The sequence below is a fragment of the Myodes glareolus genome, chromosome 9 (assembly GCF_982192425.1).
Source record: "Myodes glareolus chromosome 9, mMyoGla1.1, whole genome shotgun sequence".
Taxonomy (NCBI): domain Eukaryota; kingdom Metazoa; phylum Chordata; class Mammalia; order Rodentia; family Cricetidae; genus Myodes; species Myodes glareolus.
Window position 1 is genome coordinate 26,856,835 of NC_142034.1, and position 16,383 is coordinate 26,873,217.

General features: G+C 46.2%; 1 long non-coding RNA gene across 1 annotated transcript; it reads right to left on the reverse strand.

Annotated features, from left to right (window-relative positions):
- Positions 1 to 4,103: 4,103 nt before the first annotated feature.
- Positions 4,104 to 9,098, reverse strand: LOC146893261 (uncharacterized). The gene is made up of 2 exons (XR_015738762.1): positions 8,925 to 9,098; positions 4,104 to 8,358 (listed from the first exon to the last, which is right to left on the reverse strand). It is a non-coding gene; the product is annotated as an uncharacterized LOC146893261 (long non-coding RNA).
- Positions 9,099 to 16,383: the final 7,285 nt, after the last annotated feature.

Consider the following 16,383-nt stretch of genomic DNA (forward strand, 5'->3'; position numbering starts at 1 on the left):
GTCAGGTAACACCCCTTATCCATCATGGGAAAGCGTCCAGGTCAAAAACATTTCCTGTCTTAGGTTGGGGCAGTCCTCCAAAACCCTTTCCCGTCATTGGCTCACTAGTCACCCATTACCAAGTTCAGCCAGATTCGTACTAAAAGATCCTCTGGGGCAATAGCTAAGAAGACTCTCCACGTGGCGACATTGACCTGAGCTTGCCTTTGGCTCTGGCACCATGAAAACATGAAGATGATGCTCCAGCACATATAAGCACTCCTAAGGAGGCTGTACCTGCTCAATCCTTAATGAGTCTGCCCGTAAATTGGAGCCCTTTAAGTAAGGTCTCAGTGCTGGTGGGAAGAACCCTGGTATTGTTACCTAGAAAAATCTCAAGAACCAATTTGTAAATTGTGCACTCCAGGGTCCGTGAATAGTAAAGCATCTTCACTGTATCTGTTAAGTTGTAACCTAGCCGTGCTCTTTAACCAAAAACAATTGTAAATTTAACTGCAATATTCATTTGTGAATTTAGCTCATTTTGAGTGGTCAAGACATTTGCAACCTGCCTCATAAGGTATCCATTGTGCTAGCAGAAGCAACTGACTGACTAATGGTAAATCCAGCAGCCATAGCCACGCTGGCAGCCACAGCAATGGCCGCCAATATGACTGCTGTAATGCCAAAATCTCTTCTTGTTGGATGCAGGATGAGTTGATCATCATGTGATGGGTTGACAGATAGAGGAATAATCCTTGGCACTTGGACCACTGCAGCCAGTTCCTCAGGATCCAAACAACTCTTCAGTTGACAAACCAGTGTCTATTTGATCTCTTGGTTCTGTCTTTTCCTCAGGCACCTGGACAGGAAAATCCACAGCACATACCAGGCATTCAGGTACCCATACTGAACTGTTAGCATCTGGCAGGAAAACACAAACAGCCCCTCACCCCCATACCAGTACAGGATCTGGACCACACCAAGTGCCACCTGCTAGATTCTTCCATTTGACATGAGGAATCCTGGAAGAAACTGGCTGCCAATGCTGGTTGGCAGTGGTATGAGATTGAGCGGCAGCAGTCAGAAAATTTAAATTGTATAAAATAAAAGATGAATGGTCTCTGGGACTGGAACCATATTCCCCCTTGTAGGAGGAGGGGTCAGTTGTTCTTTCTGGCCACATGGCTAGCTTATACCTGAAATAATCACACAGAAACTATATTTGTTGTGATCTAGCTGCCTTATTTACCTTGACCAACAGTAGAACTTCCTTGTGGTCTGTAATTGACAAGGATGTTTGTGTTCTTTCTGGCCGGGTTGTTTTCCACAGAAGCAGTAGAGATATAAAAGGCTTTAGCTGGGGGAAAAATAAAGGTTGCTGTTCTTCCATCTGAAAAGAAGCCTCCATGTCTCAATCCCAGCACCCCTCACCAGTCTTGGCTATCCAGGCTGTGCCAGCAGCGTGGCAAAGTGGAGGTCCCACTGAGATCTGGAAAGTGGGGATTCGTGAACAGGGCTGGATAAATCAAGGAGTGTATTGGGGAAGGTAATGTGTGTTTATTTTTCATCCCCAGATATTCTTTGAGGGACACCCTCCAAAAGACTAGAAAGCAGGAATTTTAGACTGGGCTGGACCCAATTGAGGTCTCCAAGTATATTGAAAGCAAATTTCCCCTGGGTTGAGTACCTACCCTTTTACCCGCAGAGCAATTCCTTTTCCTGGTTGCCCAATCGAAAACAAGTCCTTGAGCTGGGTGGTGGTGGCACACGCCTTTAATCCCAGCACTCGCTTTGAGACAGAGGCAGGTGGATCTCTGTGAGTTCAAGGCCAGCCTGGTCCACAAGAGCTAATCCAGGACAGGCTTCAAAGCCACAGAGAAATCCTGTCCAAAAAAACAAAAACCAAACCAAAACAAAACAAAACAAAAAACCCAGAATGGGAAAAGATCTTCACTAACCCCACATCAGACTGTAGTGAGGAGTTGCGGGCAGGCCTGCTTTTCATCCTGCCCAGCTCCCACACGGCTAGCTTAGTCCCAGAAATAACAACACACAAATTGTATTCATTTAAGCACTGCCTGGCCCATTATCTCTAGAGAGTTAGTTACTGACTAATAACTTTGTAGTACCACGAGGTGGTGGCTTACCGGGAAAGATTCAGCATGTCTAACCTGGTGGCTGGCTCCATGGCGTCTGCCTCATTGCTCTCTTCCCAGCATTCTGTTCTGTTTACTCCGCCTACCTAATTTTCTGTCCTATCAAAGGGCCAAGGCAGTCTCTTTATTGACCAATGAAAATAACACAATAGACAGATAACCCTCCTCCATCATTTCCCCTTTTTCTGTTTAAACAAAAAAGAAAGGCTTTCATTTTAACATAGTAAAATTACATATAACAAAACAGTTATCAAGCAAGAATTACAGTCACAATATTTATAACTATATCTTTATCATAATAATGGAAAACTATAACTATGACTATCCATTCTTCAACTCCATCAAAGACTCCAGAAGGATATATTACCTAAGTAAACAAGAAGTAAGCAACTTCCAAAACTCTAGAAATGACAGAGACATCTTGCTGCCTGGACAGTCACCCAAAGTTCCTCTGTATTGTTGGGGCATCCATTTTTGGCCTTTAGGCCCATAATATCTAGCAGACATTTCCATGAAGCAGGAAATTTCATACCAGTTTAGTCACTATCTGCTGTGTCCTGTAGAATGTCTCTCAGACTCTTTTATGAATCAGGAACCCAGAAAGATCATCTCACCTTTAGGCAAGTTCAGCAGTCCTCTCTCTGCGGGTTCTCTGTGTCCAGTTTATATAACAGTCCAGGCAAGAACAGTTTTTTGCCCAAATGGCTAACCAACTCCATAAGGAGCCTCTTCGATGCCCATCTTCCTCTTGAAGTAGATTGGTGCTGCCAGGAGCAGACGTGTCTCATTGTCATGAAAAGTCCTAAGTTATTAAAACATTAAATGTCATGTTTTGTAGTCTTTGAAAGATATGAAGAATGTCTATCTGAAATATATCTATGCACATCTAGAAAATCAAACTAACATTACTACAAGCTTGACTATTATCGATGATTATCCATTAACAACCTATATTTTTAATTATACATTGCATTTTTAAATGAACTATACAATCACAATACATCAATCAAGATCAGAAATATATATACATGTAACAAAATTGACCTTAAAATCCATACCAATACAAATTATTTATAACTATATCATATCCCCCTTTTAATGTAAAAGAACATTTATAAACAATATTTGGGAATATGGACGTAGTTATTTTTCTCCAAACTTCTTCCTGCTGTGTAGGGGCGCAGTTAATCAGGTCTTTCATGGTATAACCTGTCTGCCAGGTTCATCTCAGTCGGCAGTTGAGTGAAGTAATTTTTTGAGGGTTTTGGGTGCCATATGTAGTGAAGGGCTGCGGGCAGGCCTGCTTTTCATCCTGCCCAGCTCCCACACGACTAGCTTAGTCCTAGAAATAACAACACACAAATTGTATTCATTTAAGCACTGCCTGGCCCATTATCTCTAGAGAGTTAGTTACTGACTAACTCTCATATCTTGATATTAACCCATTTCTAATAATCTGTGTAGCACCACGAGGTGGTGGCTTACCGGAAAAGATTCAGCATGTCTAACCTGGTGGCTGGCTCCATGGCGTCTGCCTCATTGCTCTCTTCCCAGCATTCTGTTCTGTTTACTCCGCCTACCTAATTTTCTGTCCTATCAAAGGGCCAAGGAAGTCTCTTTATTGACCAATGAAAATAACACAATAGACAGATAACCCTCCTCCATCATCAGACAGAAGTCTGATCTCCAAAATATACAAAGAACTCAAGAAATTGGACACCAAAAGATCACATAATCCAATAAAAAAAATGGAGTACAGACCTAAACAGAGAACTCTCAACAGAAGAATCTAAAATGGCTGAAAGACACTTAAGGAAATGTACAACATCCTTAGTCATCAGAGAAATGCAAATCAAAACAACTCTGAGATTCCATCTTACACCAGTAAGAATGGCCTGTTGGACTCTAGTGTCCAAACCAAGAAGGAGTCACCCCCAGAGACCACCTCATACACCACAGCCGATGCAAAAGCATGAGCATTTTATTAATTCTGTCATGACAGGGTCTCTCAGCATTCGGGAAGCCGAGAGACCTCGAATAGCTGGTACAGTCTACTTTTAAAGGAGAAGGCCCCATAGAAACAAGAGGGGTTGTTCCTTGACCAATATGATTGGCTTATTCGAAAAGGGCTAATACCAATAACTGACTGGAGAACTATTGTCAGATCAGATGAGGTAAGAGGTCATTTTGACCTCGTTTCCCAGGGTACTGAGTCAAAGCATACGTATATGGGTAATTGTTCAGGAACTGAGTATGTGTATTTGTAGCTGTTAGGTCCTTGGTTCCCAGGGGAGGAGGGGAAGCACTAAGGCACGAAGGCTGAGAGAAGGCTGGGAGAGTTAGGTTTGTCCCCAATTGCAGGACATATGAGAGCTGATGTGGTTCAAACTGCCAGATGAGGTTATCTTCTCATAATAGGGAGGTCCTGCTGACAGGCATAGCCAGCAAGATTGTATCAAGCTGGGGTCAGAATTATTTAGCAAAGAAAAAGGCTCCCATTACAGTCGCTGGCCTGTATTAAAGGTTGCCAGCAGTGAAGCAGGGGTTGCAGAAGGGTTCTTAGCATTAGGAGTGGGGCCCAGGGCCCTGGCAAGGGGGGCTACCTCGGCAGGGGCTAGCTGGCCCTGGTCAGGCAATACCGGGTTGGGCTCTAGTACTATGGTCATGGGAGGTGTTATAACAATTTGTAGGGTGAACAGAATTCCTATGTCTTTTCTTCCTGGATCATACAACTGTAAACCCCAAGTATTGCCTGTTAACCTGTTAGCTCTTTTTTTTTTTTTTTTCTCCTTAGTGAAAGTGATTGTGATTTCAGATTTTCCTGGTGTGGTACGGGTGAAAGAGACTAAGTCCTTTTTGCTAACCCCCAACCAGGAGACATTGACATTGGTTTTACATTCCCAGACAGCATAACAAAATACTTTAGGTCCCCTGTACTACAGAGTTTGCTTTCCCCCCCCAGACAAATATATCATTTGCATGCAGAACAAGAGTTTCTGGGGGGTTGTTCAGTATCCTCCCAAGAGTCTTTTGCTAAAACATATAGGTCAAAAGTTAGCTGGGGGAACCAGGTATTCAGGGGATGAACTCCAGTGGCTAGCCTTAAGGCTTGCCCAGTCTCAAAGTTAGTCAGGGTTCAGGTTAAGTCCTAAGGTATAAATGTCAGGGCAAAGATCAGCAAGCCTGGCAGAATCAGGCCTTCTTGAGAGGATTTTGGGTACACTGAAGCTTTCATTTGGAAGGTCCTGGGTCATCCTGTGGAGGTGCAGGCTTGATGTGAGATGCGTGGATCCAGGCTGCAATACCGTCCACTTTGAGGGCAGTAGGTGTCTTAAGAAGCATGGGGTAGGGTGCCTTCCAGCAAGGTTCAAGGTTCTGGGACCGTTGTCTCCAAACGTACACAGAATCGCCAACCTGGAATGGGTGTGAGATTTCCGGGTGCCCGGGCTGGCGTTGGGAGGTTCCAACAGAGAAGCAGGGAGAGTAACTTAGTCCAGCGGGGAGCAGCAAGACTATTTAGGGCCCCTTTATGAGGGTCTAATCCGGCCAGCAGCAGCAGGCTCTGGTCAGATAGTATTCATCTTATGTCCCAAGTCCTTCCCGACACCCATGGAGACAGTCCCATTGTTCACCCCTGGGAGACAAGTGGGGGAGGTGTAAAAATCTAGCTTTCCCAGTTGGCATCTGTGTTCTGGACCCCTGCACCCGAATATTTCCTCCAGGGGAAAATGTTTTGCCCGCCTCCAGGGGCAGCTGTGGGGGATATGCATCTCGGATATCCCAGGAGGCTAGCCCTGCTACTAATCCACAGAAATCAGGGGTGAGGGCAAGGGTATCAAAGCAAGGGCTTGAGGAGACATAGATTGCAGGTATGAGCAGGCGGCTGCTGTTCTGGCTGTGTGGTGCTGCGCCTTTTTTCATGTCCCTCCAGATATACCCCAGGCGTCAATTCTGGAACAAATGCAAGATTTCCTAGTGCCAGGGTGGTCAAGGGTCTCTATGCCTGGGGCTTGGAGATCTGGAGAGCCTTCAACCGCACCTGCAGAATGGGTTTGTGAGCAGATGGGTCATGAGGTGGTCTTAGGAAGTCAAGGGGTGGGGGAGGTCCCCCATATTGGATCTACATAGAACAGGGCTGGGGGAGGAGCTGTGCTCAGTCTCCAATGCCAGTTCTAAGGCTTCATTTGTTTTAGAGTTTTTATTATTTATCCTTTTTACCTGTCCTGAACTCTGGGGTCTGTAATTTTCCCCAGTCTTACCCATGTCCTGGCTTTTCTGGGCAACAAGGTAGTTTTACCATAAATTCCGATTACCTTGGGCAGGCCAAACCTTGGGAAGATTTCTTCTTTGATCTTCTTAGTCATGGTGAGAAAAAGTTTCTCTGCCATCTGTAGTTCGTATCAAAAGGCCGATGTACCTTTAAGAAGACTGTTAGTTCCGTGTCCCCCGCCCCTCCTAATCGGGGTGGCACCAGTTGTTGCCTCTCTGAAGCCCTCCTCCATTGACTAGGAGGCTTGCACTTATTCGACTGTGCAGGATTCCTCCTGCTCAGTCTGGTGACAGAGGGGTCTTGCCACAGTGGCAGTGGCAGCGCTGGATGCGGGCTCCTTGGCCTTTTCCCGGCCTTCTCCCAGCCAGGGACTCTGACTGCTATTCCTTGCCCCCCTTTGTTGTGTGGCTCTGGTTAGCTCTCGGCTCCGCTCCTTGTAGTTCCGCCTCCTGGGCCACTGAATTTGCGCTGCTGGCCTTGGATCTGTTCCAAACTCTGGTGAGGTGGGGGCATCCATCAGCCTGCCTGAGCCTCTCCAGCCTGAAGCGCCCTTGGCGCCCGCCCCGCCTGCTACCCTGGGGCTGCTCCCACCTGGCTCATTGTTGTCTGCAGGGGCTTTGCCCAGCAAGGTGGCAAAGGCTGAGAGCAGCCTGCTTTCCCTGCAGGGGAAACAGCATGGGGAGTGAAAACAAAAAGGCTTTTGATTCCAGATCTACAGTTTATAAGGTGGTTCATTGATAACATAGAATACTCAGTCCATAGTCAAATGTTTTAGACACAGCAAAAGGGAATTCCTCTCCTCTCCCCCCCCCCCCTACACCCCAGAATCAGACACCTGGGTGCAGAGCATAAGAAAGCAGGGGAATTTCAGTACTGTCACTGTGGCTGCTGCGTAGGCCTCTCAGGTGGGCAGAGCATCATTTAAGTAGTCTGCTGCATTCGGGCCGGTGCCGTTCTCCGACCGCTCCTGCTCAGCAGCTGCTTTGGGAAGTGTCTCGAGCCCAAAGTCCTGTAGGGCCATTCCTCCTTATTGCTTTTTTTTTTTTAATCGGCCCAGGTGGTGGCAGCTTAAGTCCGTATTCGGCCACTCAGGGGCTGCTCTGTCTGAGGTGCACAGTCTCTGCAGCTGTCGTCTTCTGCTGCCTCCCTATCTGCCTAATTTTTTTTCTTTTATTAAGTCCTGGAGGGAGCATCTCTGCAGTCCCTTCATTCTCTGCAACTTGCTACAAATGTTTGATGCTGACTGGCCTATAAAAGACATCATTACATTGCCTTGGCGATCTGCCTGCAGGAGTGCTATCAGACCTTTGTACTACTGCTCTTACCTTAGCCAAATTAGCAAATTAGTGGGGTGCTTTGCAAACCCCCTTTTTAGACCCACCAATCAGAATCTGGCATTGAAGACGGAGCTGCTCCCTTCCAGCTGGAGTATTAAAGTCCCATTTGGGTCAAGTCAGAGGGTAGGCGTCCCGTCCTCTATCATTCCATGATTGGGTTGGTCTGCTGTCAGCTCCTGGGACATTCTTTTAAACTTCAAAGAGAACTCACTGTTTTCCCTTTGTGGTTAGGAGCACCTGTAAGAGCTGCTGGCAATCATCCAAGTGGGCTGATGGTAACCAGAACAGATTCTATAAGCCCGGTCACGGACTGAGGATCCCAAGAAAAAGAAGGGTTATAAGTAAAGATTAGAGGTAGAAAAAAGCAGTATTGTAATTGACCTGCTAGTGAGCGAAAGGGAAATGCTTGGGAGGTCACTCTCTCCCTAGCAGATGTCCCTCCCCTGTCCCAGCATAGATGCTGAGTGATGAAGTTTTCAGGGCTAGGGCCCGACCAGCGGCGCTCCTCAGGAACGAAGTGTTTCCTCCAGGGGAGGAGGAGGAAGAAGTCTGCCATGCTTGGCTGGATAACAGGAAGAACTGGAGGTGCCTGGATTCTGGGTTTCTTTTGCTCCTGTACAGGAAAGAGAGAAGACAAAGGGCTCAGGGAGGGACAGCCACCATATCGCCTCCTCCAGCGGTGGGGCTGCTTTCGGAATCAGGGAAACTGATGATGGCCAGGGGGCCATTGACAGGTTCTGAATTCCTGCAGGTGGATTTTAACAAAGACAAACTGACATACAAAAACAAAAATACATTGAAGCAGACACAAACTCAAAACCAGAAGCTGGTGCTCTCACCACCACTCTGATGCAGAACTGAAAATACATAAAAACAAAAAGACAGACATAGACTCAATATCAGAAGCCGCATGGCAGCAGATCCAAAAATACAGATGGAGGATCACGCCTCCCCTGGAGACTAGGGCGACCTGGTCACCCTTCCCTCCAGTAAATGCCCATGAAACGTCTTTCAGGGCTAGGGCAAGGGATCTCAGGACACGTCTGCCTCCTTCCTTAGCCCCGTTTCAATACAGACCCTGCGCAAGTACAATTTTCAAATTACTTATTCATAATTACACAGAAACAGAAACACAATACATAAACAGACAGATATAAAAATGAGCTCGTTTCTTTATACCTCCAAATGGGTCTAGAGTGTGTCTGGGAGCAACTCGTTTCCCGGTCAGGGAACCAAATGTTGGACTCTAGTGTCCAAACCAAGAAGGAGTCACCCCCAGAGACCACCTCATACACCACAGCCGATACAAAAGCATGAGGATTTTATTAATTCTGTCATGAAAGGGTCTCTCAGTACTCAGGAAGCCGAGAGACCTCGAATAGCTGGTAAAGTCTACTTTTAAAGGAGAAGGCCCCATAGAAACAAGAGGGGTTGTTCCTTGACCATTATGATTGGCTTATTCGAAAAGGGCTAATACCAATAATTGACTGGAGAACTATTATCAGATCAGATGAGGTAAGAGGTCATTTTGACCTCGTTTCCCAGGGGACTGAGTAAAAACATACGTGGATGGGTAATTGTTCAGGAACTGAGTATGTGCATGTGTAGCTGTTAGGTCCTTGGTTCCCAGGGGAGGAGGGGAAGCACTAAGGCACGAAGGCTAAGAGGGTTCAGAAATGGCTTCAGAATTGTCTTAAAGTCTTACAGGCCAAGATCAAAAACACTGATGACAACTTATGCTGAAGAGGTTGTAGGAGAAAGGGAACACTTCTGCATTGTTGGTTCCGGAAATGCAAACTGGTACAACCCCTTTGGATGTCAGTGTGGTGATTTCTTAGAAAATTAGGAAACAACCTTCCTCAAGACCCAACAATACCACTTTTGGGTATATACCCAAAGGATGCTCAATCGTGCCAGAAGGACATGTGCTCAGCCAAGTTCATAGCAGCTTTGTTTGTCATAGCCAGAACCTGGAAGCAACCTAAATGCCCCTCGATTGAAGAATGGATAAGAAAAATGTGGTACATTTACACAATGGAGTACTACACAGCAGAAAAAAATGACAACATCTTGAATTTTGCAGGCAAATGCATGGAGCTAGAAAACATTATTTTGAGTGAGGTAACCCAGACACAGAAAGACAATTATCACATGTACTCACTCCACTCATAGGTGGTTTTAAACATAAAGCAAAGAGAGCCAGCCTACAAACCACAATCCCAGAGAACTTAGACAATAATGTGGACACTAAGAGAGACTTAAATAGATCTAATCTACATAGGAAGTAGAAAGTAGAAAAAGACAAGATCTCCTGAGTAAATTGGGAGCATGGAGACCTTGGGGGAGGATTGAATGAGGAAGGGGAGCAGAGAAAAATGTAGATATCAATAAAAAAAAATCAATGCAAAACGTATCAAAAACTTCAATGGAAGATCTGAAACTCGGAAGCTGCTAGAGAAAAAGCAAAAATATACTAGAGGATGTAGGTAGGGGTGTAGGGGTGTACTTTCCAAAAAGTACTACAATAGCCCAGGAAATAATCACGTGAATGAATAAATGGGAATTTATAAGATTAAAAGGATTCTGCATAACAAAGGCAAACAGAAAGAAGAGACTGACTGGCCAGAGACTCTCTCTGCTATCTGTCCACCTGACAAGGATTGAGAATTAGGGTACATAAAGGACTCAAAAAAAAATTCAATGCCACAAAAAAGCTTCAATTAATAAATGAGTGAGTTGGGGACTGGAGAAATGGTCCAGTAATTAAAGCATGTGCTGCTCTTGAAGAATGTGCCCAGCATCCATGTTGGATATATGGATGCTGCTGACTGCCTGTAACTCCCCTTCCGGATCCAATGCCCTCTTCCGGCCTCTGGGGGGTACCAGGCATGTATCTGGTGGACATATATACAGAAACTTCCTGTGAAGCCCCATGTCTATAATCCCAGCACTTGTGGGGTTGAGGTATGAGGATCAGGAGCTCAGGGTTATCCTCAGCTACGCAGAGAGTTCCAGAAAGTCGGGGCTACATAGCAAGACCATCTCAAAGCTACACATACGTGTATCAGAGACATAGGCGGTGGGAAAACCAATGATGGGAGTTTGGGAGGCTCCCTCCTCCATGACTAGCTAATATCTGACTAGTTACCTTACCTAGTTACCCCAGGTAGAGGGTCATTGACAGAACAGAGGAACTCTTCTGCACAAGTCCAGTGTGGTGAGCTAATGAGTTCACTGGACCTGTTTATAAGAGCAAGGGGTGAGGGGAGCTACTTAACTGAATGACCATAAACTCTCTCCATCGTGGCTGGTTACCCCGTGGGGCGTGCATCATGCAGCCCTGCTTCAGCTAACTTCCTGCCGCCTCACGCTACCACAGTACTTCCTAAGGTCACTTGCAGTTGGAATGTAGGGAGGAGGAGTGGGGGGCAGCTCAGGATGTGGTTCTGCCAGTCGTCCCTGCCTTCTGCCAGGGAGTGGTGATAGCTGCACTGTTGTTAGTGTAAACGTAAGTATAGCCAGAAAGCTTTGCTTATTGCTTTGCAGTGTGAGGATCCCCGATGGAAGGGAATGACCACGTAAGCCAGGAGGAAACAGCTCTTCTTGCCTTCTTCCGGCACCCACCCTTCAAGAGCCTCTACTGATTCAGCTACTGCGAAGTTCTTCTACATCCTCAACCCCCCGGGGATTTGTAATCTTTTTACCTCAGCTTCCTAAACTGGGATCATAAGAATGTCCCGAGAGAGGGTCTCACGAGGGATAGCGTGGAACTCACTGTGTTGCGCAGCTGGCATGAACGGAAGCTCACGACCCTCCTGCCCCAGCATCCTAACTGCTGAGATTATAAATGTGTGGGATGCAGATCTCCCTTTGGTGTTCTGTTTTGTTCTGTTTTTTGAGACAGGGTCTACGTAATAACTGGCTATCCTGGAACTCACTTTGTAGATGAGGCTGACCTCACAGAAATCATCTTGCTTCTCCTGAAAGACCCAGATAAATCCAGACCCCTCTAGCAGGAAAAATAGAGCCAAAAATCTAGGTTAGCCGGTTCAGTGACTCTGTTCCAGGAATTAGCTGACCATAAAGTTAGATTATCATCTTGAGAAACGGGGATTATCACTGGTATTTTCAGAATTTTCCAATGATACCCTTCCTACCCCCCTTTGGGTTGTGGTTTCTTCATTAAATACCCCCTATCCCAGCTACTCAGGGTCAAACTCCTCCCCTGCGTGGGATATGAGTCTCTGCCCCAGCGCTTGTTCCTATCAATAAACCTCGTGTGATTGCATCAAGGACGATCTCTCATGAGTTCTTGGGGGGTCGTGTTGTCCTGAGACTTGAGTGAGAGTCTCAGGACACCAGGGGTCTTTCACTACTTCCCCAGAACTGGGTTTAAAGGCATATGCCACCACATCCAGTCCTTTCCCCCCCCCATGACAGGGTTTCTCTGTGTAGCCCTGGCTATCCTGGAACTCACTCTGTAGACCTCTACCTCCCAAGTGTTGGGATTAAAGGTGTGTGCCATCACCACCCAGCTCTTTTGGTGGTTGTGATGGAGGCTTTATTATATACTTGATAATAATAGATAAGAATAGACTAGGTCCAGATTCGTCTTGGCTTTTCTGTACAACATTCCTTCTTCCTGTGTCTGAAATGGGACCTCTCTTCAGTGGGGGTCTTATAGAGCAGGACAAAAGGGAAATTAAGACTTGGGACTTGGGCAGGAAGCGGAAGGAGCCACTTACTCCAGAGTCTGGTTTAAAAGTCTCTGCAGCTGAGAAAGATGTCAGCAGAATTAACAAAAAATGTGCTTTGACAGTATTTGAATAAACACAGTATTTCTTTAATAGAGATTTATGAATTAAACACATTAGTGATTAATTTGGAGTTGTTGAACTCTAGTGTCCAAATCGAGAAGGAGTCGCCCCCAGAGACCACCTCATACACCACAGCCGATGCAAAAGCATGAGCATTTTATTAATTCTGTCATGACAGGGTCCCTCAGCACTCGGGAAGCCGAGAGACCCCGACTAGCTGGTACAGTCTACTTTTAAAGGAGAAGGCCCCATAGAAACAAGAGGGGTTGTTCCTTGACCATTATGATCAATAACTGGCTGGAGAGCTATATGGGTAATTGTTCAGGAACTGAGTACGTGCATGTGTAGCTGTTAGGTCCTTGGTTCCCAGGGGAGGAGGGGAAACACTGAGGCACAGAGGCTGAGAGGGTTTGGAATTGTCAGAAATGGCTTCAGAATTGTCTAAAATCTTACAGAGTCACTAACAATGTTTTGGTGTCCCATTAGGGAAAGAAATAAAAGCACTGCCTCTTAGAGTCACTTAACCAAGAGCAAGTCCAGGTTTGGCTTCTCTGTTTCATGCTCCCAGTGTCATCTTCCCTCCTCTGTCCCTGTGCGTGCGTCTGTCCCTGTGTCTGTTTCTGTCCCTAACAAAGGGCTGCACTCTGCTGTTATTGAACAACACAGAAGGCATCACATGGGGAAAGAATGACGGACACTTTACAGAAATCTTTAACAGAGTTTTGTAAGGGATCGAGTCACTGGCTCCAGCTGATGCCAACTGACCAGGACAACAAGCAGCACTACAAACATCACTGTTGACCAACCAAAAGCCGTAGATGGATATTCGCTTTAGAAGATTGCTTCCAATCTGTATTTGATGCTTTCAGCAAATGACACATACACATAGTCTGGATTGGGGCATGGAAGAGTTACATAATTTAACTAATGTGTATGTTTGGGTTGGAAGCGTCACCCCAGCCCCTGGCATTCATCCTTGTGGCGCCAATGGAGCTCCATTTCAAGCTTCCTCCCCTGGGAGTCGCCTTGGTCCCAACTCCACCTCTGGAAAAGCCCACCAAGCAGTGACCCCTCCCCAGGGAGGGTCAAAAAAGTCCTCCAAGCGGTGGACCACTCCCACAGGCCATTTAGGCTGCCGCCCAGAAAAGGAGCAAGTGGTCTCTGACTTTTGCATGGTTTTCCCCTTTTCTCTCTCCACTCACCATGCTTTCTCCGTGCCAGCTGGGAGTGCTGCATTAAACGTGGGCATCTTTTATTCGGTCTAATTTGGTCTGATTGGAATTATTTGCGTCAGCGGAAAGACTCCTCTTAAGAATTATTCCTAATACACCGGGAGGTTGTGGCGCACGCCTTTAATCCCAGCACTCCGGGGGGGGGGGGGGGGGCAGAGGCAGGCGGATCTCTGTGAGTTTGAGACCAGCCTGGTCTACAAGAGTTAGTTCCAGGACAGGCTCCAAAGATACAGAGAAACCCTGTCTTGAAAAAAACCAAAAAAATTATTCCTAACACCTAACAACATAACCTAAGATATGCATAAATTTAGAGTGTAAAATCTCAGAGTGTGATAAACCCAAGGCAAGTAAGGATAACTGGCATTGTTCTCTTAAAGGAAGGTTAAACAAACAGGCTAAGTACACAGTAGGACACCAGTCTTAAGTGACGCCAAAGTATATTATTAACTTTGGCTGTGAGGCTCAGCAAAATTCCAGTAGCTTAGAATATAAGAGATAGTTTCATAATATTGCATTACCACAAGGATTTTTTTTTTTCTTTTTGGTTTTTCGAGGCAGGGTTTCTTTGTATAGCCTTGGCTGTCCTAGACCAACTCTGTAAACCAGACTGGCCTCAAACTCAGAGACCCACCTACCTTGGCCTCCCAAATGCTGGGATTAAAGGTATGCACCACCACAACCAACAATTTATTTACTTACCTTTGTCACAGGGATTTCAAGTAAGAATACATGTATATGTGTGTATGTATAAGTGTGTGTGTGTGTAGTTCCCCAGGCAAGAGCATGAATGAAGTCCCTCACTACCACAAATTATGCAGCTGAGTTTCTCATATTTGGGGAAATCATAGGAGCTAGCACATGCAGAATCATAGGAGCTAGCACATGCAGAATCATAGGAGCTAGCACATGCAGAATCATAGGAGCTAGCACATGCAGAGTCATAGGAGCTAGCACATGCAGAATCATAGGAGCTAGCACATGCAGAGTCATAGGAGCTAGCACATGCAGAGTCATAGGAGCTAGCAATGCAGAGTCATAGCAGCTAGCACATGCAGAATCATAGCAGCTAGCACATGCAGAATCATAGGAGCTAGCACATGCAGAATCATAGGAGCTAGCACATGCAGAATCATAGCAGCTAGCACATGCAGAGTCATAGGAGCTAGCACATGCAGAGTCATAGGAGCTAGCACATGCAGAATCATAGCAGCTAGCACATGCAGAATCATAGCAGCTAGCACATGCAGAATCATAGCAGCTAGCACATGCAGAGTGGACCACACAATCCTCTGCCTGGAATCTCCTCTCAGGTAAGCATTCAAAAAAAGAATATTAAAATAGCAATGACACTCGGGAGGCAGAGGCTGGTGGACCTCTGTGAGTTCAAGGCCAGCCCGGTTTATATAGCCGAGTTCTAGAACACCAGAGCTATGTAAGGAGACCCTGCCCTTTAATTCCAGCACTTGGGAGGCAGAAGCAAGTGGATCTCTGTGATTTTGGAACCAGCTGGGTCCTACATAGCAAGTTACAGACCAACCAGAATTACACAGTGAGATCCTACCTATAAGGAAGGAAGGAAGAGAGGGAGGGAGGGAGTGAATAAGGGAGGGAGAAAGGGAGGGAGGGAGAAAATGAGGGAGGGAAGAAGGGAGAAGAAAGGAAGAAAAGAAAAGAAAAAATTGTAAAAACTTGACCCTTGGGGCAGGGGAGATGGATAGTCGGCAAAGTGCTTTCCTCATAAGCATAAGGACTTGAGTTTGACTCCTCAGCACTCAGGCAAGAGGGATGTGTCTGTAGCCCCAAGGCTGGAGGGGCAGAAACAGGCAGATCCCTGGAGCTCACTAGCCAGCCACTCTAGACTGATTGCTGAGCTCCAGATTCAGGGAGAGACCCTGTCTCCAAACATAAGGTGGGTAATAATTAAGGAAGGATCTTGGCTTCCCCTGATTAGAGGTCTTCAAAGAAAAGAACTCCCCAGGCGGTAGCCTGGAACTGTGTCTCTGGTCCACATTGCTGTAGGACCTTAGCAGGTGTAACTGCGTGGGCAGGTATTGGAATGCACAGCTGGTGTTTAGAAGTCCTTTGACCTTTAAGAATCCTTTTTGCTGAAGGGGCTTTGCAGCCAGCCCACAGCTGGGGTCACGAGATGTCTCAGGCACTCCTGAGGCTCTTGTATTTTGTGTGTTGCAAAAGACCCATCATAAAGGACTAGAGTCATGGGGGCATGTGATGCTCTCCTTCAGTAAGACACATAAATTAGACCAGGGACCTTGGTTTGAGGAAATAATGTGTGTAACTTTCAATAAAACACTGTATGGCTGTTTGGGGTTCAGTCCATCAGAAGAGGCTGGACCTTCCTGCTGCCACATACGCTTTAAAATTTCATCTTGGAGAGTCTTTCTTCAACTGACCCGACCCATGCTACACGGAGCACCCTGACATTTGGCGCCCAATGTGGGATGTGAGGCAAGAAGGGTCCGGACACCCCAAGACTGGGAGGTGATGTATGCCCATAGTAGTAGGTGAGAGTCCAGGATAGCGCAGGAACATGGGGAATTTAAATTCCCCGTCTCAGGAGTAACAACAAGT